The 23,136-nt window shown below is 35.3% G+C and overlaps 1 protein-coding gene across 19 annotated transcripts in view; it reads right to left on the bottom strand.

Moving 5' to 3' along the window:
* The window catches only part of LOC149800365 (muscleblind-like protein 1), a 309,043-nt gene that overhangs the window by 240,564 nt on the left and 45,343 nt on the right, over positions 1–23,136 (bottom strand). Inside the window, exon 1 of one of the 19 annotated variants that reach the window (XM_089959996.1) lies at positions 18,006–18,311. The exons of the other annotated variants lie outside the window; for them this stretch is intronic. The gene's annotated coding sequence lies outside the window, so the exon portion shown is untranslated. Of the gene's footprint in view, positions 1–18,005; positions 18,312–23,136 lie in introns of those variants that run through there. 19 annotated transcript variants of the gene reach the window in all.

Genomic DNA, 23,136 nt, shown 5'->3' with positions numbered 1-23,136 from the left:
TAGGAAAAACAAACTGCTTCTAATGTATATTCCTGTAGGAATATGAAAAACAGAACTATAATGATGTAGGAATATGACAAACAGAACTAGTAAGGAAAAAATAAAAAAAATTCTTATAAAAAAAAATGTAGAAACTGAATGAAACAGACATTTCTATTACTCACTTGAAGTGACTTTGACCATTTTTATGCTCTTAGAAACAAGATTATGTGACATTAGACTTTCCTCAAGTTGTCATCATTTTCATTACATCACATTAATAAATCACAAGTTCAAATAATGGGGCTTTGATTTAAGCCACCATGTAAACATATTTAATGTTGGGAAATGGTGATAATGTGATCCAGTTCTACCTAAGTAGGATCTATCATTTCTCGCTTGTCTGAAAGTGATTTTAGGTAACAAAGTGTACACCGATTTAACCAGTCTGATACACAATAAATTAGTCTTATGGCCTTGGTTTTATCCACTCAAATACTGTTGCTAGTATATAGGTCCAACTATGCAATAATAAAATGCATTGTTCCTGGGATAGCAGTACCATTGTATCAATGATGTCATCAGTAAATTTCTCCTGGAAGTTGATATTTGACAAAACTGAGTGCAGTTTTATCCTGCACATTTTGGAATTGATATTGACAGATTGGGGTTGATCTAGCCCCAGTTTACAAATGGTATTGACAGATTAGGGTTGATTTTGCCCCATTTTACAAATGGTATTGACAGATTATGGTTGATCCTGCCCCAGTTTACAAATGGTATTGACAGATTAGGGTTGATCTTGCCCCAGTTTACAATGGTATTGACAGATTAGGGTAGATCTTGCCCCAGTTTACAAATGGTATTGACAGATTAGGGTTGATCTTGCCCCAGTTTAAAAAATGTATTCACACATTTGGGTTGATTCTGTCCATTTTCCAAATAGTATTGATAAATGTGGTTTGATCATGCCCATTTTACACATAGTATTAGCAAAGAAGTAGTTGAAAATAAACAAAAACCATTCAAAGAGTAGGGTACAAATCATACAAATTTAATTTGCACAATAGTGAAGTGGTAAAGAATTAGTTCTGTGAGTTTGAGATGACAAGGTTGAATCCTCTGGCTGTAATGTGATCATTACTCAATGGTTGGTGTTTATTGGTGTTATTTTCCATTGTACTTCTGATTTCATTTGTCACATAATTCTTTTTTTGAGACCACAACCCACTAAATTAAGAAGTAAACTCTGCAAATGCTTGGACATGGACACAAGAACATCCTGTACAAAATTTTGTCTCTAAGGTGCCTTTAAAGGGCAGTTGGTAGAACATCTGGTTCTTAATCCAAAACGTTAATGGTTTGATGCCCATCCAGGCCAGATCAAATCAGGTTGCCTTGGTGTGTATTTATAAATGGCATTTACTTCCCATTTCCTCTACATCCTATAGCCAATAATGTGTTTGAAGTGCCACTGAACTAACTGACCAATATCACCAACCTGACCTAAGTGATCTTGAACAAGGAATTAAGAAATTCAAGCTGTATCTTCTGGTTTTGAAAATGTGCTTTTTGGTTTGTTTTCCAAGAATTCAAAAAAGAAAATGCTTTGTTCTGAACTGAAGGATATTTAATGGATAAGAGATAACCTGCATCAATTAAGTATTTCAAATCAACACCATCAATTACAAGATTAGCAATACAGCTAAACTAATCCCAACCAAGATCAAGTATGTTTCTCATCTCTCCCATCACTCGTCACTCGCTGAAATCTCCTGCATACTCAGGGTTATCACGAACTGTTTTTTACACCTTGTTTCCTATGTAACATAGTCATATTATTAACTTCCTGTGATTAGGAGACGGAGTTGACCAGCATGACAATACCCTTAAAGTAATCACTGGAATACACTGGAATATCCTATATTTGCTTAGTTAACAGCAGGAATTCAGAAAGGATTAAAGACGTTAATGGATTATGGCTTGATTATTAAAGAGCTGCAACGGCATACCATATATACTTGCTTTTAAGTCAAATCTAACTGCAAACTGCACAGACCAGATCTCCCATCGCATAATGTACTGGCAGATTTGGTTCTGTGCAGTTTGTTAAGCTTAATCAGTATAGCATACAACACAGGCCATGGTCTGCAGGCTGATGTGCAGTCAAATTAAAACTAAGTGTTTATGACAACTATGTCATATATACTACAGAAGATAATGGTACATGTATTTTATTGCTTGCAGCTGGACTTGACTTGTAAGCGAATATAGATGGTACAACAGTATAACATTATTTCGGCAGGGTCAGTTTCACTTACGTGTTTTGAAATGGATAATACTATGTGGATGTGAAAGTCATGAAAGACAATAGCAGAGGTCAGAGGTCAGGTGGCTTAAAACAGGTCCTTCTGGCTTTGATATTTCAAGTCTGTCCGGATATCTCTTCCAATGCTAAACATCAAAATCTAAGCAATTGAAATATCACATGAAATTAAATAATGGATTGAAACAAGAATTTCATTTGTTGGTCTCAAGTTCAAATGGACAGGAATAAGTACTCTGCCATCCCTGTCAAATTGATATGGTTAGATCAAGATTTTATTAAATATTTATTAACTTCAAGGGCAAAAAATGAAATTTAGTTTTTGAGCTATGAAGTTTCATCTCTGCAGAAAATACAATTTATCTGATTTCAGCCTATCTTGTGTTAAAACGGGAAACAATCCAATTTAGAGTATAATTAGTTATATAAAATAGTTGTTGACATTTTTGCCAGGTTTACTGAAGGGAAATTGAGAATAATGGAAAAATGTGAACATTTACCAGCACATTTTGCTCATTATAAACTAAATAAGCTTACTAAATCAAATTAAAAATATTTATACTGTAAACAGATTGAATCTCTGTGTCCATTTTATTACCATAAATCTCAAAGTTTTTGGATTCTTTTTTCCCCCTTGCATTTTATTCAGCTTGAAAGTTAATTGTTCAATTTATTTTGTCTTGGATTTATACCAGCAAAATTTTGTATGAAAATGCATTTACATCATCTTCTGACATAACATCACTACTCACTGTGATTGCTCAAACCTGTGCTAATAATTTCAGATGTACTGGGGTCAATGTTGCCATCAAATTCAGGAAATTCTGAAGATTTACTTTGGTTAGTTTTTGTATCACATAGTTCACAATTTTTTGAGACGTGTATCATAAAAAGATTAATTTCCTCCCAAAAAAGAGGCATGCCAAAAGATATGGAACTTCAAGGAATGGACTGATTATACAGACATACAGTCTGGCACACAAATCCATCATTTGCATGGCATGGATTGATTAAAAAAAAATCATCATCGAATTCCTGAAATTAGAATCCTTTACTTGTCTAGGGCCTATTAAACAACGGTCCCTTAATAATGCCCATATATTCCGATTGATCAGCTGTCAAACTGTATGTGAAGCTGTGATTAAAGAACAGTCGATGCAAGTGCACTGCATGTTCATGATATAGTGAGATGCTTGTGTATGATGGATTGTTATTATCAATAATGTGGGTACTTTTCTTGAGGAGGTACTGAAGGTAAAATAAAGAGATTTCAAGACTGAAACAAACACAAGGAGGTACTGAAGGGAAAATAAAGAGATTTCAAGACTGAAACAAACACAAGGAGGTACTGAAGGGAAAAATAGATTTTAAGACTGAACCAAGCACAAGGAGGTACTGAAGGGAAAATAAAGAGATTCCAAGACTGAACCAAGCACAAGGAGATATTGAAAGAGAAATAAAGATTTCAGGTCATAACCATATACAAGAAGATACTGAAGGCTGGCATCTCTGTAAATACTGATCTTACTGAGCCAAAAAATGGTTAATATTTTCTTTGTTGCAAAATAATATCAATCTGATGTAAGCATTTTGTACCACTTTTTTTTCATACCCATACGATCTGACAGTCCAAGTACTGAATCCTTTGAATGCTGTATCAAAATCTAAGGACTGCACCAAACTGTTCAACATCACACACCCAAGTTACAAATATTTACAATCTGCATTGATTTCATTTAAAATACACTAGAATTTTGCATACATATTATGCCGAAGTTTTACAATCTATTTTGTTGTTTTTTAATTTAAAAAACCAAATAAATACATATACAAAGTTTTAAATGAAAAGCAACATCATCAAATATATGAAAACAACATCACAGGTATGAAAAACAACATTGTCACATGTATGAAAAACAACATTGTCACATGTAGCTACTGCATAAAACATTGACACTCAAGGAAGTAATTTCACCAACATCCACGTGGAATTTTGATGTCCAAAAATAGACTGATGCAAGTCACAATTGTCTTTAACTGCTCATTTACCCTAAAGAGAACAGAGATCCCATCAGAGATGGATGTTTGAGGTAAATAAAAAAAATTTCTTTAATGCAAATTTGAGAGAGAGAGATAGTGTGTGTGTGTGTGTGTGTCTGTGTGTGTGTGTGTGTGTGTGTGTGTAATCACCATCATCATTAAATGACTGATCACTGTATACTTGTCAAAACAATCTACACTTTCCATTTGTACTGAAGACTAATAGCATACATTAAATATTTACAATTTTTAAATGAAAATTAAAGACTGTGATGCCCAAAATTTTGAGTAACACATTTTCAAGTTACGAGACCACGGTTGGCAATGTAAGTCAGGAGTTAGCTGTACTTTACCGAGTTACTGTCAAGCCATGCCATAAATTGATTCCACTACATAAAATATACATATACAACCAGTCTGTCTACAAAGGAATGGACATAAAGACCATACATTAGATTCCATTACACAAAATATAGATTCATAACCAGTCTGTCTGCACAGCAATGGACATAAATGATGCATGAAAAAGAAACAAACAATAACTCTTTTCAGCAACAAATTGCTTATTTGCATTGCGATGGATAGAGATAATGAAATAACTTGTGTGGAAACAACAGATTTAGCATTGTCATGCCATCTGAAATCATTCCAACTTTCCTTTGCTTGATTTCACCCATTATTGAACATGTTTAATTTTGTCTGAAGTCTTAAATCCATGTAATCACTCATTGGCAAGGTTCTACATTCAGTATATAACATGTCATTTATGGATAAATCTCCTAGAATATGCCCACAGGCCTGCATTGTAAAGTCAATGTAAAGTCAAATGTTTTATAAAAGTAGGAGACTTGCATTTTACTTAGGAAAAAAAATGTGTGTTTCCTATTGTACTGGTTTAAAAAATTAGGGTTGGTAGGTAGCGTTTTATTTTTTTTTTAAACATTATTATAATGATTAGTATTACATAATGTATTATAATGATTAGTATTACATAATGTATTATAATGATTAGTATTACATAATGTATAAAGCATGTCAAGTACTGTACTAAACCAACTGAATTAGTCAATTAAATGAAATCAAGTTCAGAAATTTATTTTTTGAAAATTTGTTTTACCACATGGGGAAAAAGTGCTAGGGTAAGAAACTAAAAACAAAGAACAGTCAGCCAACTGGAAACACATATTTTTGATGGCCTTGGCAAGGATTTTGGTGGGAAATTTCTGACTCATTAGGAAACCCTTCATTGTAACAATGTACCTGGTATAAGGCGGATATGTTCATGCATCCCATTTTTATTATGCTATAGTAAAATTATATGTATCATGTACTTCATTATAAGGTATTATACTCCACTTTTATTTGCACTACATAATAAACATGGTGAATCCAAAATAATCTAGAAAACAAATTAAAAAATGAAATTTGTACACAGATAAATAAATACAAACAAAAACAAACTTTTTTCAATGGGTTACAATAAGTGGTCTTTATAATTTTTGTTTGTTACTAAATTTAAAGACACGAAAAGCTGACACAATGCAAAACTCCCACACAATGGACTGTTTGAAAGTGTTGAGAATCTGAAGAAATTTTGAGTTTTTTTGTCATTGGTTGATCATAACCAACCAATCATCAAATTTTAATTGGTTTGAGATACAATGTATGTTTTTAGATACAATGTATGTTTTTTTTATAGATACAATGCATTTCTTTTTAGGTACAAAGTATTTCTTCTTAGATACAGTGCATTTCTTTTTAGGTACAAAGTATTTCAAATTTAGATATAATGTATGTTTTTTTTATAGATACAATGCATTTCAAATTTAGATATAATGTATTTCTCTCTTTGATACAATGTATTTCTTTTTAGATACAATGCATTTTGTTTTAGATACAATGTATGTTTTTTTAGATACAGTGTATTTCAATTTAGATACAATGCATTTCTGTTTAGATACAATGCATTTCTCTTTCTGAATTACTGTTTTTCTTTTTAGAAACAATGTATTTATCTTTTAGATACACTGTACTTTTTTTAGATACAATTTATGTCTCTTTTAGATAAAATGTATTTCTTTTAGATACAATGTATTTTTCAAGATACAATGTTTTTCTTTTTAGATACAAAGTATTTTTTTAATAAAATGCATTTCTTTTTAGATACAATGTACAGCAGAACGTGGATCATCTGTCAGGGTGCAGGACCGAGACCATGACAAATATGAGAATATACAGATAATAGAAAATGTACATTAAAATTATTATACAACAGACTGGGGCATCAAAAAATCATAATATTTACATATGTACATGTACCTGTTTCTAATATTTTGACATACAATGCTCTGATGGTTAACAGAGACTGACATTAATCGTGTGCTGGATAATCTAAGTTCTACTGTATTTCTTATTTTTCCTATTAATAGTGTTGTTTTTGCTAACTTTTTAATGGCCAAGTTGCTTGCCTCCCTTAAAGTCACTGGAGTGAGTAATTTTTTTCACTGCAGTTGATAGGCATCAAACATTATAACCACAGTGATTTATCTACAAAAAGGATGTCAACTGCTGGGCCTAGTGGCAAGCACGGTGAGCTGTCATGCCGGAGTACCAGGTTAAAATCCCCTTTTATTTTTAAACATGCTTTTTACTTTGAAATTGGAAAAAGAATTACCGTATATACTAGCTTATGAGTAGAGACCAACTGCAAACTCTGATCTTCCATCGCATAATGAGTCAGCAGATCTAGATCTGTGGAATTTGTTAGGAGTAATCAGTAGAATCAACAACACTGACCCTGATCTGTTAGGAGTAATCAGTACAACCAACAACACTGACCCTGATCTGTTAGGAGTAATCAGTACAACCAACAACACTGACCCTGATATGTTAGGAGCAATCAGTAGAACCAACAACACAGACCCTGATCTGTTAGGAGTAATCAACAGAACCAACAATACTGACCCTGATCTGCTAGGAGTAATCAGTATAACCAACAACAGTGACCCTGATCTGTTAAGAGTAATCAGTAGAACCAACAACATTGACCCTGATCTGCTAGGAGTAATCAGTAGAACCAATGACACTGACCCTGATCTGCTAGTTGTAATCAGTAGAACCAACAATACTGACCCTGATCTGTTAGAGTAATCAGTACAACCAACAACACTGACCCTGATCTGATGGTGCATTATGATATGACATATCAGAATCTATGTTTGCAGTTGGATTTGGCATTAAATACATACAGTATCAGACCTGTCAACCCTAACAAGACCTTCTCAGAAAGGCAGTCAATCCCCCTCCCCCAAGTTGGACCAGTTTTCAGTACGTTGTAAAAAAAATATCATGTATTTCATCTTTTGGGTGAAAAACAAAAGTATTTTCACCCACCCAGTGAAATGCATCCATTATACAATCATTACAAACATTGAAAGTAGGAAGAGTATTATATAATTCAAGGCATAATTATATTCTCTCCTACTAAGGTATAATAAAAAATACAAAATCAAATAAAAAATAATCAAATACATCCATATTAAGAAAAAGTCATGATCACACAGAAAGTGAGTCATTCCTTCAGCAAGCAACAGAAAGCAATCACAAAATAGTCATTGAGTTTAACCAGGTATCATATTTGAGATAATCAACTTTGAAATCAATATCATGGTCTAGATATGAAATGACACAAAAACCTTTGTAAGTATCAGTTTTCAAGACAAGGTGGCATCTGAAATTCAAAGCCAATTATCCCACAGAGGTTGCGTTGCCATGACATATACATAAATAATGTACACCTATTAGTGTTCTTGCCTTTTTCATGAAAAATACATTAGTGCTTTGTTTCAAGGTCAAGGGGAATTCCCTTCGTAGCCTCTATGCACTGATTCATGTTTAACAATCATCATATCCCTTTTCATTTATATCCAATAAAAAAGTATCTATTAAAAAAACATTTTCCATCCAATAACAAAGTGTCCCTAATAATGTATGTCTAATAACAGTATATCCCTTATAACTTATGCCCAATATCAAGGTAAATTAAAATGGTCATTATTTTCAGGTTTTTAAAGAATAAAAGATAAATATCAAGGTCTTTATTGTTTTTGTCATCCAGCAAACATAGGTGAAAGAGTCATCCATTAGCAAAGTGGCCCCTTTCCCTATTGCAGCCTCTTATGAACTACATATGGTCATCGAACCCATTCAATTCATTCTGGGTCAAATGAGTCATCTATTAATACAGTGGCCCATCTCATTGCTGTTGCCTCTCTACTTGATACACACATGGCCATAGATCCCATTAAATTCATTCTGGATCAAAAGAGTCATCAAGTATAGTGGCCCACTCCCTACTTCTGCCCCTCTAATTGATACACATATGGCCATAGATCCCATGAAATTTTTCTGGATCAAATGAGTCATCATGTACAGTGGCCCCACTCCCTACTTCTGCCCCTCTAACTGATACACACATGGACACAGATCCCATTAAATTCATTCTAGGCCAAACAAGTCATCCAGTAGTACAGTGGCCCCTCTCCCTACTTCTGCCTTTCTAATTTATACACACATTATCATAGATCCCATTAAATTCATTCTGGGTCAAACAAGTCATCCAGTAGTACCATGGCCCCTCTCATTACCAAAGACCCTCTTACAATACACATAGGGTCATAGATCCCATTAAATTCATTCTGGGTCAAACAAGTCATCCAGTAGTACCGTGGCCCCTCTCCCTACTTCTTCCTTTCTAATTGATACACACATTATCATAGATCCCATTAAATTCGTTCTGGGTCAAACAAGTCATCCAGTAGTACCATGGCCCCTCTCATTACCAAAGACCCTCTTACAATACATTAAATTCATTACATTTTTGTTTTATCATTGTTTCATTTACTTCTTGGCTCATTAGAACCAATTATAATGTTATCTGCCGTTATTAAACGCTCTAGACATTGTATTTTAATGCAGTATCAGGTCATTACTCAAGATAAGGTTCCCCACAACATAACAGAATACTTTATGGTTCCAATAAACAGTATTATAAAGTGCAACACACCTAAGACAGCCTTGATGGAACACCACTAAAGACAAGGTTCCCCACACATAACAGAATACTTTATGGTTCCAATAAACAGTATTATAACGTGCAACATGCCTAAGACAGCCTTGATGGAACACCACTCAAGACAAGGTTCCCCACACATAACAGAACACTTTATGGTTCCAACAAACAGTATCAAAAAGTGCAGCATAACTAAGACAGCCTTGATGGAACACCACTCAAGACAAGGTTCCCAACACATAACAAGAATACTTTATGGTTCCAATAAACAGTATTATAAAGTGCAACATGCCTAAGACAGCCTTGATGGAACACCACTAAAGACAAGGTGCCCCACACATAACAGAATACTTTATGGTTCCAATAAACAGTATTATAAAGTGCAACATGCCTAAGACAGCCTTGATGGAACACCACTAAAGACAAGGTTCCCCACACATAACAGAATACTTTATGGTTCCAATAAACAGTATTATAAAGTGCAACATGCCTAAGACAGCCTTGATGGAACACCACTCAAGACAAGGTTCCCCACACATAACAAGAATACTTTATGGTTCCAATAAACAGCATTATAAAGTACAGCATGACTATGACTGCCTTGATGGAACATTGCTCAGGACATTCATCCAAATTATTGTAAATCACAATAGAGCATCAGGCTGAAGACAGCCATGATACCTAGAGCATCAGGCTGAAGACAGCCATGATACCTAGATCAGTAGAGCATTAGGCTGAAGACAGCCATGATACCTAGAGCATCAGGCTGAAGACAGCCATGATACCTACCTAGATCAGTAGAGCATCAGGCTGAAGACAGCCATGATACCTAGAGCATCAGGCTGAAGACAGCCATGATACCTAGATTGGTAAAGCATCAGGCTGAAGACAGCCATGATACCTAAAGCATCAGGCTGAAGACAGCCATGATATCTAGAGCATCAGGCTGAAGACAGCCATGATACCTAGATCTGTAGAGCATCAGGCTGAAGACAGCCATGATACCTAGAGCATCAGCTTGAAGACAGCCATGATACCTAGAGCATCAGGCTGAAGACAGCCATGATACCTAAAGCATCAGGCTGAAGACAGCCACGATACCTAGATCGGTGGAGCATCAGGCTGAAGACAGCCATGATACCTAGATCAGTAGAGCATCAGGCTCATATTCCAAGGTTCATGGGTTTGATACCCACCTAGGTCAACCCAGGTTGAATGTTTTAGTGTGTCCATGGGAAAGGTACTTAGCTCCTATTTCCTCTGCTTGATATAGCCAATAATGACAACTGATAAATTTAAATTCAAGGGATACTGTCTCTATGACTTAAAGTGTACAGCCAACTGAGGTCTGTGTAACTGACAGACTGAAGAGTACAGCCAACTAAGGTCTGTGCAACTGACAAAATGAGGAGTACAGCCAACTGAGGTCTGTATATCTGACAGATTGAAGAGTACAGCTTTTTGGGGTCCATATAGTTGTCATGTTACCTTTTACAAGACTTGGCAAGATTAGACACTGATTCTGGAGACTTGCCATGGAAAAAGCAAACCTAGCTCAGTGTTATCCTATCCAAGCTAGAGACCAAGGTCTTCCAATTTGAGAGGACAGTATTTTCCATTACAAGACCAAGGAAACAGCCTAATTTGTCAAATGGTAGGTAACAGGCTAATTCAGAGACAGAGGTATTATTAATTAATATTTACCAAATGTTTTGAACAATAGGGGCTTGGGCTATTCATGGATAAATATGGCAACTGCCTTATTCATGGATAAATATGGCAAATGCTTTCTAAGAAGAAAAACAACAACAAAAAGAATAAATGGAGAAAGAAATTAAAAAAATTCCAGGAAACATGTAGTCAGAATTTAAAAAGTCCTTGATAGATTGCATGCAACATGCATTTCCAATTTATGAGTTCAGCCATCTTCCATGAAATGAGCAAGTAATAACCATCTTGCATGGCATTAAATTATGTAAGTGCTTTTCCAAAAACCAGACTTCAATATGTGTACCCAGGTATACGTTCTCCAACATCAAAAACATTTATTCTCAAACCAAGACTGCCTGCCTCTGTTAGAACGTATCTGCTATCCAAAAACAATATTCCTTGCAGGAAAGAAACCATAAAAGAAACAGGAAAAGAAGACATGGTTATAGCAGGTAACGATGTGGCAATGTAATTGGGTCTCATTAAGGTCCACCAATACAAGCATGTATACTGTGTATAGGAATGTTCCTAGTTATGTTCATTGCTTCCCCTCTTATATATTTAGGAAGTCACTTCTGAAGGGCTTTATAGTGGTGAGGAAGTTTTAATGGTTTTTTTACATAAACAGGGTCAATAGAGATTAGGACCTAAAGGAGAAAATAAAATATCTGAAGACAATAAGCACCAATAATACAGATAAATACTAAACAATGAATCACATTGTGATTTTCTAACATATCTGTGGATAACTTGTGCACCAAGGTAGAAGGTAAAAGTAAATTTTATTATTTATTCCCAAGCTTAGGTCACCATTAAATAAATATCCAAAAGTTTCTAAACCTGTTGAATTAAACAGTGGAATTTTGCAACCAGGGCATGCCCTCCCTCTTCATTTGCCCCTGATCTTAGTCTGGGTGGGGTGATGGTGGGGCCTTGTGGCCACTACAGTCCTCAAGTTCACTCAGCTCAATCAATAGGATTTGCCACTAATTAGGAGACAGAGAGAGAGAGACTGGCAAGAACATAAACAAAATTGGTACACAAAGACATGCAGACTTGTAGACAAATTAGGGTGGTTATTACCAGCCCATTATGGCTGCTAACACAAATGTAAGAATCTGGAGGGGGGGGACTCATCTAGAGCCTCCATAATGTTAAATTTTTCATGCAGCTCCTCTTTGGAAAGAATGTAGATGGCCATGCAATAGATCAAACTTCTCCCATACACTTCCTGTCAAATGCCATCAGAAGCAGGAAATCAACAGCAGAGTATTTCCTCATCACAAGATGTTAGTGTAATTGTTGCCTACATAACAACTTGAATCCTTCAAACTGGAAGTAAATGGTCCAAATCAGTGAAGAATGCTGGCTTAATTGTCCTTGTGGGCCAAATGAATAAAAGCCTTCTCTTGTCAGAGTTCTTACAAATTCTAAATCACCAAAAATATAGGAAGTAATTTTTATAACCACATCACTTCAGCATTTTAGTTTTACTTGATCTAGGAAGTTCTGTGTGTGAGTTAATGCATGTATATAAAATTTTGTTGTTGTTTAGGATTTCAATGCCATTTTTCATTACACAATAGACTATTTTATAATGGGGCCAGTATAAATGGTGTACACAGAACTAAAGAAAACCTATAAGACCCAGCAACCCCTTGGAAGCTACTGGAAAACTTTCTTGCATACCAGCTCAAACCTATGCAGACAGAGGTGAGATGGTAGCGAGGGCATGGAAATTTACATTCCACATACTTTGGATGCATGGTAATATACATTCTGCATACTGAGGACATGTGGCAATTTACAAGTTGCATGCCGAGGACGTGTAATTTACACTCTGCATACTGAGGGCACATGGTAATTAACACTGCATACTGAGAACACAGTAATTTCTTGTGCACTTTCTTTTGCCACTTGTCACACAAAACAGGCTCTACACAGATCCAGAATATGTGGAAGCTTGTATGCACACTTTCTTTCATAAAAACTCGAGCTTTAACACTGTTCTGGGATCTAACTAGGCTTTTATATAAAGCAATACAGCTCTCTAATGATCAAAAAACAGGCTAATCAGACCGTTATACTCGTAACCATTAAAACTGATAAGGAACTGACCATTTGATTGGGGGGATGCATGGGGCTAGGGATTTTTTAAAACAAAAATGTCTGGCCCCCAAATAGTTTCAGATAAAAAATTTTGCTCCAATTTATAAAATAAAAAAATATCAGTATGTTTAAAAAAAAATCGTACTGAGGTGAAAGATAAAAACAATCCTTGTTCAAATTAAAATCCTAGGCTGATCCCCTCCCTCAAAAATGACATGACTAGTCCCTAAAATTATGATGAACTAAAATTCTTGTGCAAACATCTTGAATGAGAAATGGCTGTGTTCACTGGGCTCTGTGTAGCCTGTAACCATTCTGGCAGTGCTGTTGAGACATTATTAAACAATGCCCAAAATAAAAGCCAACCTTTAACCATCTGATTTATATGATATACCTGCCACCCCCTTATTCTGAAATTGTCATAAACACGTTTATATAAACCTTTCCAATGACTGCCAAAGATAAATACAACCAATATATAAAAAAACAAGATACTGGTTCATCCAAATTTATAGGACATGTAACGTCGGGTTTCTACCAATGACATACAACTACTGAAAGGGTAATTATACAACATAAAAGAAAAAGGAATCCAGTGCAAATGAATGGATGGAAACAAATGAAAATGCTGTGCAAACTGAATGCAAATGAAAAGATGAATGCATTTTGAAGAAAACAGACATCAAATACAAAATATATCCTGCAGAATGATAAATCATAAAAAAAACAAAAATAGATTGAAACACAGATACATGTCATAAAAATCTATTGTTTCCAAATTGCCTCCAAGTTTCCAAATTTGAGGCCATTTTGCAAGATATTTCAGGCTTGGATTCTTAATAATGAGAGTCAATTACCTGAAATGGGAGTGATTTATTGTAAGTCATTCATATGTTTTACCAATCTTATTCCACAATTGCCTTTAATCTACTTTATAATTGACAATGATTTGCACTGGAAAAATAAGATAACTGTTGTTACATGGCACTTTTCTGAATCAAGACTGATGGCTTTGATCTAAACTTTCAACCCTTTTATGTCTTTTGCCAATCTCTGATTATTAATGCTTGACTGGACTAGGCAATATAGCTGGACTTGAGATGCCAGACTCTAGGCTCATATTTCAACAGCATGCAAGTAATTATGATGTAACTGCTGCTGCTATGGTTCTTAAATGCAGCAATATTGATAAAGCATGCAATAAATTGTCTACGGTACATCAGGTATATGACTGCACTTCAAACATTCCTACAAAATTTCTACCTGTTACTGAACTGACGAATACAAAGAGCTCTATGGCTGCAAATATATCTAAGAACAAAACTGAGTGGATTTCTCAAATATTTTCATATGCCTACATTTTCGTCTTGCCAGCCATGTGATCTAAACTGATAAGCCTGCCTGCACAAGCCTAGTGATCTTGATGTGCAAGCCTGGTGATCTCATCATGTTAAGCCTGGTGATATCAAGTACACAAGCCTGGAGGTCTTGCCTGTGTAATCATGGTGTTCATGCCTGTGTAATCATGGTGTTCATGCCTGTGCAATCGTAGTGTTCATGCCTGTATATGCATGATGTTTATCCCTGTATAATCAAAGTGTTCATGTCTGTGTAATCTTGGTGTTCATGTCTGCATAATCATGGTGTTCATGCCTGTATAAGTATTGTGATATCTGTATAAGCCTGGAGATCTTGCCTTTCTACTGTATGCCTGGCAATTTTGCCTGTTTATGCCTGCTGATTGGCCTGTGAAAACCTGATGATCTTGCCTGTATAAGCCTGGTGTTCTTGCCTCTGTTGATCTTGCCCGTATAAGCCTAGTGTTCTTGCCTCTGTTGATCTTGCCTGTATAAGCCTGGTGTTCTTGCCTTTGTTGATCTTGCCCGTATAAGCCTGGTGTTCTTGCCTGTATAAGCTTGGTGTTCTTGCCTCTGTTGATCTTGCCTGTATAAGCCTGGTGTTCTTGCCTCTGCTGATCTTGCCTGTATAAGCCTGGTGTTCTTACCTCTGTTGATCTTGCCCATATAAGCCTGGTGTTCTTGCCTCTGTTGATCTTGCCTGTGTTTACCTGCTGATCTCAACCATGTAAGCCTGAGGATATTGCCAGTTCAAGCCTGCTGATCTAGGTATGGAGCGCATGACTCTGGAATATACAGATCTTGTTCTCCAAGGGAACAAAGTGCTTTACTGCCATGTTGCTCATTTATAAGGAATTCCACATAAAATCCAGCATGATCTCCTTCTCTTGGACACTATGCTGTCAATACTTTTAGTTTAACTGCTAAGTGAGTAAGTTTTATCTGTGGTATTGAGCTTAGCTAATAAATTTCTTTCCTATGAAAGCTAATTTTACTGCTGCTGTTATTGTCCCTTGCCAAGCTTTCTCTCTCTCTCTCTCTCTCTCTCTTGTAATGTTGCACATGAAAATTATTTCTTTACTGTTGCATACATCTACAGAATGGATGTACTGATCTGAATAATGTCCCGTTACTGGCTAGCATTGTTGACAATTTACCTGTCCATCACAGGTTAACACCCAATATGCTAATAACTCCATATGGAAGCAAGTTACACCTCGCATTTCCCCATTCATGCAACCTCAATCAAGTAAATACAGTTAAGTTTTGGGAATTCCCAAAGAATGAAACTAACCTTGTGTTTATTTGACTTTCAAATTCTATGTGTAGCTCATCTTAACAAGAAAAATAAAATATTATCCCAGTAATTTCATGCATCCTGGGCATATCTGCTGATATTTTTATGTCCTGTCTTCAATAGGTCCACAATATTTGCAAAATAGAGAAAATGTTGAAGCAAATAAGAACATGTTTGTACTGTTACAGAGTTTAATCTCCAGCACAATATATGAATACAAAAAAATAAATTTAAAAATCACTTGAAAGCTGAACGAGGCTGGCAAAACAAACTTCTTTTTCAAGTCTGTAGTGTGCAAGACCTCCATTACAAGGGTCCTTTCTATTATTGTACTAAACATTCAATAGCAATTTCAAAATACTATACTAATAAATTACAACATGCTCTCAAAGGCATTAAATGTGCTGTTAAATTTATGAAAGAAAAACAAAAATACATACTAACTATAGTTTCACTGTCTGAATCTAATAAACTACTTTTCAACCATCTTTCATTGTACATTGAGCCTTACCTGTAAAGTCCCTCATTCAATTTTGTTGCATTGGAGTAATAAGCTAAATTAATTTAATAACAGTTCCTGGCTGATTAGAACCAAATGAAATGTTATTTCATGTTGTCAATTACCTTTTCTATAAAAATTAATATTTTTTAAGGAAGATAAACTCCCATTATGCTTGTTTCTTCCCTGTAAAACGTGACATCACTATGTGGGTTCAAAATTTGCATGACCAGTTTGAAATGGAAAGTGAAATTTCCATTCACTTGCCCCCCCCCCTTGTCTGATGTATTGAATCGGGGTTTCGTTTTCTACTGTAGTTAACTTTCCATATTTTCATCAAGATCATACAAGTGCATTTCTCTCATTCATCAAGATCATACAAGTGCATTTCTCTCATTCATCAATACTAATAAATGCTTATCTGATGGGCAACAGACTGGTCTCAATTTAATAGCTTACAAACTCATGTTAGAAGGATCACAAAGTAAGTTCAAGAAAACTGGCAATGATGCATTCAAATTTGGGTGGTTAACATCATCAGCTTCTATATGTCTACAATAGCTGTTTGAATATGAATATATTATTGACAAGAAAAAATGTTAGCATTTGCTTAAATGGGTAAGTGTTTATTTATAGATTTTTCAACTCCTGCCCTGAAAATGTTTTACACTATAAACAGTCCTGTTGACCTTCAATTTTCATCAGAGGTTATCACACATGCCAAGTTTCTAAACTGAGATTTAACCTGCTGACCTTCAATTTGAATTGGAAGAAATTACACATGCTGAGCTGAGACTTAACCTTGACCTTCCATTTTCATCAGCTGAGCGTATGATAAACAACATATTTGCATACTGTATGCAAACAGTTTGAATACAAATGCATAAAGAAATTTTGTAATGATTTAAAATCACTCATTACAAATTTAATTTTAGCATTTAGTCCAAAGGTGTCAGCAAAGTGCTCCTGCTGTAAGCACAATACAGGTTACATGATGACAACGTATTCCATCAATATAAACTATGCTATTGGTTCATGTTCCAAATATTCCATACACATCTGAAAGGATTTTGTACTATGAAAACACTCTCATAATCAAATTAAGCCAATATTTTCAAACACTCTGATCTAGTCTATATCATTAAGATGCTTGATTATTCAAAAATAAATTATTAACATCTTGACAATTAAGGTTTAGTCCCATGGAAAACAGGTTTTAGGCTTAGGGTTGTTTACAAAATACCTCAACTAATTTTTAACAAATGCAATTCCAAAGCATGGAGTAAAATTTAGTAAATTCTTATCTTGAGCTATGCAATTGTCTTCAGTAGCTATTTAAAACAAAAAAAAAGAAAACCTTATTCAATGAAAACTTTTTCACCCTCATGAATTGTCATATGAGAAAATGTTTGCTTCCCTTGTTTCTAAACACACACTCTTAACTTTTTTATTAATTTCTGCAATTTTGGAATTTTCTATTTATCTTAATACAAATCACATGTCAGTTATAACTGTAAAACAATTTAAATACTATATTACCCAAAGTTAAAATTTTGATTTTTGCTTTGAGCATAAAAATTTAATCACAATGATATTATATGCAGTATTGATCTTACCTGCCACAAAGTAGGTCAAAGTTGTCTAAAAGTGGGTCAAAGTTGTATAAAAGTGCACTTATTCCAACCAGTAGAAAATGGCATCATAATGGCACAGTTTACAACCTAAAAAACACGAATGTTCAAACAAACCTGGAAACACTAATGTTCAAAATCAAACACATCTGTTGAATAAACTCAGTAAAACTAATGCTCCAATGGTGTCACTCCCACCATTATTCACTTTAAAAAATGAAAAAGGTTCAGTATGTGCACTTTCCAAGACATAAATCCTTGAAGTAAAAATGTGCCCTACTCTGAGAGACAAAGAATTTCTGCTGAGAAAGATAAATTAACGGACCATCCTCCCCAACCTATCAATGTGTAATACATACAGGATCCCTTTGGTGCTGCATCATATTACTGGAGACTAGAAATAAAACTCTGTACAAAATCAATTTTCTGACCCACTCTGTCACCTCCAATCTCATTACCACTATGATAATGAAAAAGATACCAGTCTACAAGGTAGAAAAATCCAGCACCTGTCTATCTCACTTGGGACAGATTTCCCTAACTGCTGCCAAGGGAATGTTAATGTCATGTATACCATGTAGGCATTTAATACATCTATTGCCATAAGAACACAATGCAGTGCATTTAAATCAATCTTGATCAGTAACAACAATGTTAATCCCTTGAGACTGGACAGGGACAAAATGTATCTTAATTTAATCTGACATTTTCTTTTATCTCAGTATAAAGCAGAGTCCATGAGCAGGGTCAGAACATTAAGAACGTAATTTCCAAAGGTTCAAAGATCATGTTAATGTCTAGAATGCATAGTACTTCGCACTACCACCACCACCACCACCACAGCCCCACTTTTACCACACAATTAATATCTAGTCTAATGATGATATCCGAGCCACAGAGGCAGTCAAGATTTTTTCTATGAAGGCTCAAGTTAATAAGCAGCTGATTTGTTTTCCTCTCTCTGCCCAGCATTTAAAAGTGTATTTAAATGGGAAAAGTAAAGTCGAAGTTGCCAAGACAGCTTCAGACCCCATTAGAAATATGAATGAATCTGGTTCATCAGAGCTCCAAGGAACATCCAACATTTTATAGCCAAAGGCAACCTACTTGAAAATTAAGTAAAATAACAGGTTTCATATTCTTAATATTTTAGTCTCCATAGAAACACAACAAAAACCAAATAATGACTAAGATGACAAAGATGAAAAAGGCAAATTAAAAAGCAGTTACAAAACACATGGTTTGTACATCCCCACAGAGTTATTACAAAGTGTACAGTTGGTACTGTCTCTGAGCATTATTAGAAAATATGTTGTTTGTACTGCCCCAACAAGCTGTTTTCCAAGGTTTTTCCAAAGAGCTTTCATGGTTTCTTACAAGTATTTTATCATAGAGAAATAGAACTTTCTGCATAGGTTACTTTGTTACTGCCTACATGGGTACAAAAAAAGAAGAAAAAAAGTTGCATGCCTCTACAATAATGTGGAACTACACCATCTGGTGACTGACTGTCCATGTCATGTATCATTTGATCTACTGTTTTATCCAATTTTATTTACAGATTTTTTTTATTACTTTGGGAAAATGTGTTCAACAAAGGTTTTTAATTTAAAAGTGTTTATTCAGTTGTTTTTTTTTTTGATAACTTCAAGGAGTTTTGAAAACATTAAAATATCATGGCAACTCCCCAAAATCAAGGATTTTTCAAGGTTGCACAAAACCATGCTAAAATCACTTTGCAGTTTTCTATATTGCCTGGCCTCAAATTCACTTATATTGCCTGGCCTCAAATTCACTTATATTGCCTGGCCTAAGATTCACTTACACTGTGATTTTACCATCATTTTCTATATTGCCGAAGCCTCAAATTCACTTACACTGTAATTTTACTTTCATTTTCTTCTTGTCATAGGTACGAAAAAAAAGCTCTATTCATATCAGACTTTATGGGGTTCAACTGATAGTAATTTAACTTTCTATATTTCTTAATATTTTTGTTCATCACATCATCGTTCCTCTTTTTCCATCTGGAACAGAGGACCGTCACAGCAGCTCCCTGTTTGTCTTGATCTTCGGCATTCCATTTTGCCTCCTTCCATGATATCTGAATAGTCTTAAGTTCAGTGTTCATGGTTATTTTGCAATCAACGGCTGGTCATCCTCTTCTGCATTTGCTTTGAGTGTTCCAATCAAAGCTGTGGAAAGTGATATTAGACTGGTCTCTCCACAGGATATGTCCAGTCTATCTTCAATTGTGATCCTCAATGGTGCTGAATATGGGTTTCTGTTGTGTCCGCAACCCCAACTCCTGGTTGGAGATTCTGATGTTCCGTCAAAGACAAGTATTGATGAAGATCTGCAGCTTATGTTCCAAGTTCTTTGTGTCTGCAGGTGTGTCCCATTGAGCAGCATTGATTTGACACTGGAATTGATCAGTCTAAGCTTTGGTTTTAGATGGATGTTATCATTCTTTTCTAAAACTTAGCACTCAAAACAACCTACTCTGCAAACTGCCTGGTTCAACCAGGGGCGCTATTGCTCAGACACTCAAGACATCAGCACTGGCCCTCTGTTATTTGACAGCAGAGTAATGCACTCCTGTCTGGGCTCAATCATCCCATACTAAGTTAATTGATATCCACCTCAACAAAATAATGCGCATAATCTCTGGAACACTATGTCCTACTCCTTTACAATGGCTGTCAGTACTCAGCAATATTCCTCCTCCACATCACCAGGAAGCAACCACAAAAGTGTTGGCTAAGGTCTATGTCAGTGAGAAACTTCCACTGTACATGGACATCACCTCACATCCAGCAGTCCCCTTGACTTCGAGATGCCCAATCAGATGTTATAAACCACTCCCTCGTAGCTGAGCCATCTGTCTGCCCTCGAGGCTTTTAACCTTTCACATCATCTGTGGACCATGCTGAACTGCTCTTGGACAGGACAGGGGCATTATGCAGTCAACCTTGTCCAATGGGGCCAGGCCACTAACTCTTCCTGTTGCTGTGGAGCTCTTAAGACCATGTTACACACTGTGAACAACTGCCCACTGACAAAGTTCCCCGGTGGACTGCAGGCTCTGCATGTTGTTGGTGATGATGCAGTTAAATGGCTGAGCATGCACAATAATAATAATAATAATAATTCTTTTTAAAGTCCCCATTTTTCCAGATCCATACCATCTGCTGAGACAGAGAACTAACTTGCAGGGGGAATGAAAACACCCTAACTAGCCCCCAAAATATCACCCATTCCCTTATGTTATACAGGACAGGTTGACTGAAGACTCCTAACCTAGCTCACAAAATATAACCCCTCATCTGTTATGTAGTACAGGGGAATTAAAAAACTCCCAACCCTGCCCACCAAAATGTCACCACTTCCCTAATGTTACGTAGTATAAGGGAATTACAAACTCCCAACCTTGCCCACCAAAATATCACCACTTCCCTAATGTTACGTAGTATAGGGGAATTAAAAACTCCCAACCTTGCCCACCAAAATATCACCACTTCCCTAATGTTACATAGTATATAGGAATTACAAATTCCCAACCTAACCCACCAAAATATCACCACTTCCCTAATGTTATGTAGTATAGGGGAATTACAAACTCCCAACCTTGCCCACCAAAATATTACCACTTCCCTAATGTTATGTAGTATAGAGGAATTAAAAACTCCCAACCTTGCCCACCAAAATATCACCACTTCCCTAATGTTACGTATTATAGGGGAATTACAAACTCCCAACCTTGCCGACCAAAATATCACCACTTCCCTAATGTTATGTAGTATAAGGGAATTACAAACTCCAAACCTTGCCCACCAAAATATCACCACTTCCCTAATGTTACGTATTATAGGGGAATTACAAACTCCCAACCTTGCCGACCAAAATATCACCACTTCCCTAATGTTATGTAGTATAGGGGAATTAAAAACTCCCAACCTTGCCCACCAAAATATCACCACTTCCCTAATGTTACGCAGTATAAGGGAATTACAAACTCCAAACCTTGCCGACCAAAATATCACCACTTCCCTAATGTTACATATTATAGGGGAATTACAAACTCCAAACCTTGCCGACCAAAATATCACCACTTCCCTAATGTTACATATTATAGGGAAATTACAAACTCCAAACTTTGCCAGCCAAAATATCACCACTTAACTACTGTACTTATTCAGGATAGCATGAAGTGTACTGAAAGAAACTAAGGAGATTTTCTTGAGGGAGCATTAGAATCTCATTTTTCATTGTTTCTGCTAGTCACAAAAAGAGGGGTCTTCCCACACTGACTGCTCTCAGTGGCTTCCTAGTACCTAACCGCTGTCATCCAACAACTCTCCATTCTGCCTCTCTCAAGCTCACTAAATCATCATACTAACTGTATTAATTTGTGTTATTTGATAAATCATCATACTAACTGTATTAATTTGTGTTATTCAATAAATCATCATACTAACTGTATTAATTTGTGTTATTCAATAAATAGTCATACTAACTGTATTAATTTGCGTTATTCAATAAATCATCATACTAACTGTATTAATTTGTGTTATTCAATAGATAGTCATGCTAACTGTATTAATTTGTGTTATTTGATAAATCATCATACTAACTGTATTAATTTGTGTTATTCAATAAATAGTCATACTAACTGTATTAATGTGTGTTATTTGATAAATCATCATACTAACTGTATTAATGTGTTATTCGATAAATCATCATACTAACTATATTAATTTGTGTTATTCAATAAATCATCATACTAACTGTATTAATTTGTGTTATTCAATACATCATCATACTAACTGTATTAATGTGTTATTTGATAAATCATCATACTAACTGTATTAATTTGTGTTATTTGATAAATCATCATACTAACTGTATTAATTTGTGTTATTCAATAGATAGTCATACTAACTGCATTAATGTGTTATTCGATAAATCATCATAATAACTGTATTAATTTGTGTTATTCAATAAATCATCATACTAACTGTATTAATTTGTGTTATTCGATAAATCATCATACTAACTGTATTAATTTGTGTTATTCGATACATCATCATACTAACTGTATTAATTTGTGTTATTC

Source organism: Sinohyriopsis cumingii, chromosome 5, assembly GCF_028554795.1.
Source record: "Sinohyriopsis cumingii isolate HCF-2022 chromosome 5, ASM2855479v2, whole genome shotgun sequence".
NCBI lineage: Eukaryota > Metazoa > Mollusca > Bivalvia > Unionida > Unionidae > Sinohyriopsis > Sinohyriopsis cumingii.
The sequence above is the reverse complement of the archived record's forward strand: the minus strand, read 5'-3'. Positions and strand labels throughout refer to the sequence as shown.